Raw genomic sequence first — 7,587 nt, 5'->3', positions numbered from 1 at the left:
TATAAAGTACAAATGTAAAAGTAAGAATGACTACTAAATATGATCTTAATCTTATGATGTATATTATCCAAGTTTATAAACACATTTTAGTGGGTAAAATTTGCTATTATTTTAAAGTTGATTTTATTATTCTAAATTGATTTATTTATTCTAAAGTTTAAAAACAAATAATATGCACGGAATGGCACTGAACAAAAATGTATGCAAAATAGTGATGATTTGTATTTGTTTTTAAATCTTGTATATATTTTTGAAACTTTCAAAAAGGAGTATAAACAATTCATGGCTATTTATCTTTGGAAATATTTTTCTTAGCAAAAGATAGTAGAGATCAAAGTGTGGCACAAGAACATTTTTGAAAACAAAACCAAAGTTAGAAAAATGTGTGTATCCTTGGAGTTATTCTTATTTTCTTCTTTTGAAATATGCTCCCCACGGCCCCAAGTTAAGCTAAATGCTATGTTTTACTGAAAGGACATCTTCAATTTTTATTGGCAATTTGTGTGGTAATGTGATGGAGATGAAAATTATAATAAAACTTGTCAATGTCCTTCTTTAAGTCTTTGTGGTAACTTATTTCTAAAGTGTACTGATATTAAAAGGATTAAAATGTAGAAGATAAGTAAACTGCCCTGATGTTATATAACCTTGATTCGAATTTAGCATTGGGTATTTTCCATATAGTCATGTATGAAATATTAAAATGTAATTGCTATTTGTCTCATAAGTATAATGGAGCTGGAATTTTAGTTAATATTATGAGAAAGTTATGTAAATATTTTCCTATCTCTGAGCAGATAGAGTTCTTTGAGCTCATAAGCTAAAATCTGCTTTAAAGAATAGGTCTTAAGAACTATGGGGGTGGAATAAAGCATGGAACAATTCCAGGTGGATACAATGATTTTCATGGTTAGAGACACGCATTTTTATTTCAAAGGAGATTGAAAACTTTACCTCCTCATTATATTCCAAAGCATTTGTATTGGTTAGCTTTCCCATTGTTGGACACTGTACTGTATCACAACTCCAAAGAAGGGAAGTTTAATCTGGCCCTTGTTTAAGGGTTTTTGATCAATGATCAGTGGGCACCATGGCAGGAACCCTATGGTGGAAGCAAAGCTGCACATTTCCTATCGGCACAGAAACAGAACAGGGTAATGGTGACAGAGAGCAAGGAGAGGGACTAGACACAGGATCCCCCATTTACCTACCTTTTTAGTTGTTCTTCTGGTGCAATTCACTTTAGAACAGACAAAGAAGGAAGTTCCCTGGTCTATAATTCTAAAAGAAATAGTTTCACTGTCAATACTTACATGGTTCAATGGAATTGGTGTTAATAAAAAAAAAAATGTTTTCATAGTTAAAAATACAAAAGTTTAAATATTCTCGTTGTTAAATCTAACGGGCAACTTCCAGTCTCCTCCCATTTTTCACAATGCCATCTTCGGAATTTTTCATTTCCTTGAAATGCTTTCTTCACTTTTGCCTCAAAATGCCACACATTTCATAGTTTTACCTTCCATACTCGGTATGCTTCCTTTTTGGAGACAGGGTCTCACTGTGTAGCTCAGCGGTCCTCCTGCCTCAAGCTCCCCAGAGCTGTGATGATAGCCTGTCTCCCCACACCCAGTAGAGTGTGCTTCTCTTTGTGGATTACACTCAACTTCCAATCCACAAAATCAAGATGGACCCTAAGGCCTCATCTCAGAGATATTTCTACAGAAACATCTTCTCTAGAGAGTTCAATAATGCAGTGTATATTCTAAATTTCTGCCTTGAGGTCTAATTTATATTTAGCAATTGCTGGTACTTATGGCATGCAAAACTAATTTTGAAGACATTAAATTTGATTTAGTGGTGAGATCTAATCCACTATAAGTAGCTGCATCAGATCTTCCATAAATACCTTCTGAATTACGGGATGATGTGTGTTATATGAAATCATGTTAGGACTTTGTGGACATGGCTCCCTGCAAAATATTACAGAACGAAAATTCCCTGGCCCATCAATTTCAGGTTGTGACATTGTGAATCCATATTATTACTCCACACTTGGCTTTCTTTTCCCTATTTACACCCACTGTAAAATAGAAACACATTTCCAAAACTTTCAGATTTTCTTATATTTACTATTTGGGCAGAAAAGTGTTTCTGAAACGAATGTTGACCACAGTAACCCTATTTCATAGAAGTATGTACTTCAGGGCTGGGGATTTAGCTCAGTGGTTTCGCTGCCTGCTGCGCAAGTGCAAGGATCCAAGTTCGATCCCCGGTACCACAAAAAAAAAAAAAAGAAAAGAAAAAGAAGTATGTATTCATTCAATCATCTACTTCTATGTTAAACATATCATTCCTAATGTATACAGGTTTCTCTAGTTCTTTATGTGAAAGAAACACGTGATTTTTAGTAACATATACGTATTTTAAGATCACATTTAACTTACCTCCTCCTGGAAAGTTTTGCTGTTAAGTTTTAATAACTATAATGGGAAGATAATGAGCTTCGGAGTGAGAGAAATTCCCTTACCTGCCCTTTTGAAAATTAATAGTTTAATCCAACGCTAATTGAGGACATCAAAAAGACAAAGGAAGATAAAAATAACCTATCTTTAAAATGACTAATTTTTTTCTACTGTAAATAATTCCTGAATTTAATGAAACTTTGCTTTCTAGACATTTTCTGGGGTTTTCCTTAATATTACAGAGATAATTTCCATTGAAGCTTGCTGTTTAATACTATAAAAATGCAAAAATTTAATATTCATTAAACATTTTCCCTACACTTTGTAGATATGAATTCAATGACCTGAAAGTTCCTCTTCCTAAACCTTAGGGAGGCTCATCAGCATCTGTTTTCCCCTGATTTAGAAACTTATTTTGGTTCAGAACAACTATTTCTTATTGGGAACACAATGATTACGTTTGCTAGGGATACAGACTCAGAGCACTCTCCGTTTTTGTCTAATCAGGGACTCTGTTGAAAGTTAAGCCCATGCTTTTTCTACCTCTTTTTGTCTTCTTTGGCAATGCATAAAATGGGCTGCTGTTACTGAGTTCACCTGCTTTAAACTATTTTTTCTGCATTACATGTCCTTTTCACACATTGCCGCGGTTGAACAGATTGTATATAGTTTATGAACATACTCCGGCTGAGAGAGGGAAAAGGTGGCATTTACAAGGGATTATGGCTTCCAACTTCCTCCTGTGACACAGGGCAATACATAAGCTATCACAGAAAGACTTTTGTGAATATTTTAAATTTGTATACGTCATGGCTATATACTTTTACCTCAAAATGTCTTTGATGCATGACTCACAGAAAATTATTTTGATTCTTTTGCAATTTATACAATCTTCCATATTGAGTTGATCCGTACTACTGGAACTAGTTTTCTCACTTTGAGTCTCACATTTTACATCCATGTCTTTACCTATGATTTGCTCCAGTACAAATCTAATGTTCCGGGACCAATGTTGTCTCCTGGATCAATATGGACTATTGATTCCTGCTTATATTTATGCAGGAAGCCACCGAGTTCAGCCATAAGACCCCTTCCCATGATAACTACATATCACATCATACTTGATAACCTGTTTATTGAAATAAATGCTTTCATGAAAAATTACTTTCTGTCACAAGTAAAAATAGTTAAAATATTTACTGTTGTTTTTGGCATATTAAAACAAAAACATTTTGTAAAATAAAAGTACATAATTCACAAAATGTAACCTTAAATTATTATTTTTATTTGTTTGGTTAAGTATAAAATTGACTTAATATTCTAGGATATAGTTCATTTTAATTTATATCTTTAATTTAAAAATTAAATCACATTAAATGATTTATACTGTTAATGTTACAAGATTATCTTTTTTTTGTATTGCAAGGAGGAAAGCTTTCTGTACCCTAGGTTTTTAAGAAATATTTACATAGACCCTTGCCAATTCCAAAGAATTTTAAACATTTAATTTAGCAGATTTTAAAAGTCTCCAAAATTAACTTTAAATTCTGAAGTTTCTTTCATTATGATTTGATTTAAAAGGAGATAATTGCTAAGTAAAACCATTCAGGTTGTACTATACGCCAATCATTTAGGTGAGATGTTGAGAATATGTAATCTTAAAAACATGAACTATGTCTCTTTCATCACAGCATCTTTTTTTATCAGTTTTTGTAACAATGAGATTTGAAATTTAGTATATGGAATTGTCCTGTGATATTTTCAGTTTTTTTCCAACTTATTTAAACCACTAACTTTTTTTTCTGTTTCAAAAGTCAGAAAATGAATGAAAAAAAAAGAAGGAAAAAGAATGAAAAACAAAGGAAAGAAAGAAAGAGTAGGGAATGAAAAAAGGAAAAGAAAGGAAGGAAGAAAAGGAAGGGGAAAGGAGGAGAAAAGGGGAAAGAAAAATTTCTATTATTATTGGTTTATGCATTTTGACATCTATACACAAAATACTTAAGCACATTTGGGAAAAATTAGAAATTATTTTTCATGATTTTTATAATCATATTATAAGTGAGTTTTATTTCCTAATTGAAAGGTGTTTGACTTATTAATAGATATTCATTGATGATGAAATCAAATTTAATACTCAATAAATTCTAAATATAGCATACCCATCTTATACAGATACAAGAGTTCAGTTAAATTCTCATTTGTATTTTGGGCATATTTTTATAATTGTTGTGCTTCTTGGTGCACAGTTTTAAGCAAATGCTTTAAAAGAAGGAATTACCATTTTTTATTTAATTCATTATTAACATTTGTAAGCATATGGAAAGACTGAAATAATTTTCAATATGTATTCAAGCACAGATTAGATTTTATCCATGAAATTCCTGTATTATATGTATATGGCAGGTTCATCACTAATCTATCCCCAAATCTCCCAACAATACATTTTGGCTTTTTATGCTTCAAATATTACAGTGCAGATATTATTAAGGTAAACATTTGGGTAGACTATTGGGGGAATAAGTACATACAATCTTATGTGTCTATTTTCTGACTTTTAGCAAATGCATACATCTGTTAGCACTAACCCTACTAAATACAAAATATTACAGTCACCCCCATGAAACCCTCATGTCACTTCACAGTATGATATTCACCCCTATTAAATGTCTTCATGCCTCTTTACAATACAAATGGTAAGCTTTATTTTATTTTATTTTCCATGTGAGTACTACTTCAGATTTCCTCAGCAGATGCTTCGGCACATTTGATGTAAAATCATATTAACATATGAATCTCGGTTTATCTCTGTCTTTCTTACTCCATTTTAATTGTATATTGTATATTGTATATTGCCATCCTTGTGTACTGCAGCTCTGTTGTATGTCTTGAGATCAAATAGAATAGCTATATATCATTTTTAATAGGTTAGGATAAATTTATATATATATATTTTGAAATCAGCTTGTCACTTTTCATGAAAAAAGTTCTACTTGAAAGAGTTTAAAATTATGTTGAATCTGTAATTCTGCATTGAAAACACTGACTGACATCTTAAAATACTGAAACTTCCATTCATGAACCTAACATATCGCTGCACGTATTTCTCTTCCTTAAGTTCCCATGCAATATTTGGTACCATTTAATATGGAAACCTTTCACATACTGTTACTTCTCTGATTATCTTATTTCAAATACATCTTGTGCAACCCTACCATTCATTGAGCACACGTTTGGCACAGTCTGAGTTTCTGTAAGTGTTATGATGCTTGCTGTCCACCACGGGATTAACTAGGTGAACGGTGCACATGGTGTTGGAGAGCAAAGTAATAGCAAAATTAAAAAGTTTGAAGATTTGAGATTCAATTTGGAAATTTAAGATCTCTTTTGTGACCTTTCTATAGAAATGTAAAATTGGAAGATACACACAAATAAGTGAAAGGTAACTAGTAATAAAGAAGATGGAAAGAAAACAGTGCCTACTGTATCAAAAATTGATGATTTGGGATGAGTGATGTTGATACTATATTTCTTACATTTTATTTTTTAATTAATTAAATTTATTGATACATTTTAGATATACATAATGATCACATGTATCATAAGGAAATTATACCTGTACATGACATGTCTTGATTCTTCTTTTTTCCCATTCCCCTCCTTTCCCTTCATCTTCCTTCCCCTCTTTATTTACAAAAGCTTTGTTTCCATTTATTTCTTTTATTTTTCTCTTTTTTTCCCCTTTTTTTCTTTCCCCCTCTCTCCTCCCTAGTTCCTCTTCCCATGCACATGTGTAAATATCACACTGATTCTCTGGTATGGGAAGCCAAATGTGCAAATAAGGACCGAAATGTATAATAGATATTGTGAAATAGGAAGAAAGTATATTCCATTTTTTATTCTGAAGTCTGTCACAATCATTTAAGTTTTATTTTAATTTGAAAATAACTTATAATCAAATACACATACAAAAAATTAGAACCATTCAAAGAAGAACAAGGCAAGGGGGAAAAAACACAATAATATTCAAATACAGTAGAACTCAACCAAAACAAAACTGAAAAGCACTTAAACATTTTTCCATATAACTTAAAAAAGCATCTCAGGCACCAACAAGACACCAGAGGATGTGATTTGTTTCAGAAAGATCCCCAAAACCAACATTGAACAAATAATGATCTGGAAAAAAACTCCAGTTAGTTAGCAGACTTCACATAAGCCAAACTTCTCCCTAATTTAAATTTCGATACAGTCATATGACACGTGATGGAAACACAATCCGAGAAATATGTTATTAGGCCATTTCATCCGTGTGTATCCTTAATTACACTCTCAGTTTCTCACACCAGAGAAACCATTTGGTATTTACACATGCGTGTTCTATTTATTTCACTTAAGAGGATGGCCTCAATATGCCTCCATTTGGCTACAAATGTCTCTAGTTCCTCATTCTTTATGGCTGAGTAGTACTCCATGTTATTAAAAAACCACATCTTCTTTATCCAGTTTCCAGTTGATGGGCACTTGGGGTGTTTCCAAGCTTTAGCTATTACAAACTGTGCCACTATAAACATGGTTGCACATATATTGCTGTGGTATGATTCTTTAATTCTTTGGGGAAGATACCCAGCCAGGGAATAGCTGGGTCAAATGAGACTTCCAGTCCTAGTTCTTTGAGGTATCTCCATCCTGACTTCCACAGTGGTTGCACCAGTCTGCACTCCCACCAGAAATGGAGAAGGGTTCCTTTCTCTCCACACCTCCTCCAGCATTTGTTACTGGTTGATTTCTTAATAGCAGCCATTTTTTCTGGGGTGAGGTGGAATCTCAGTGTTGCTTTCATCTGCATCTCTTTAAAAAACAGTGATGTTGAGCCTTTTTTCATATATTTATTTGCTGCTTTTACTTCTTTGTCTGAGAAATGTCTGTTCATCTCAGATGCCCATTTTTGAATTGGGTCTTTGAATTTGGGGGGTCTGATTTTTTTCAGTTCTTTATATAGTCTAGATAGTAGTCCTTTGTCTCAGGTACAGTTGGTGAAAATTGTTTCCCACATTGTAGGGTGTCTCTTAGCTCTGCTGGTAGTTTCTCTTGCAGTGCAGAAGCTTTGTAATATGGTACATTCCCA

This window comes from Heterocephalus glaber, unplaced genomic scaffold (genome assembly GCF_053883595.1).
Source record: "Heterocephalus glaber isolate CG9 unplaced genomic scaffold, H.glaber_assembly_v1.0 deba00001465, whole genome shotgun sequence".
Lineage (NCBI taxonomy): Eukaryota > Metazoa > Chordata > Mammalia > Rodentia > Bathyergidae > Heterocephalus > Heterocephalus glaber.
Note: the sequence above shows the minus strand (reverse complement) of the source record.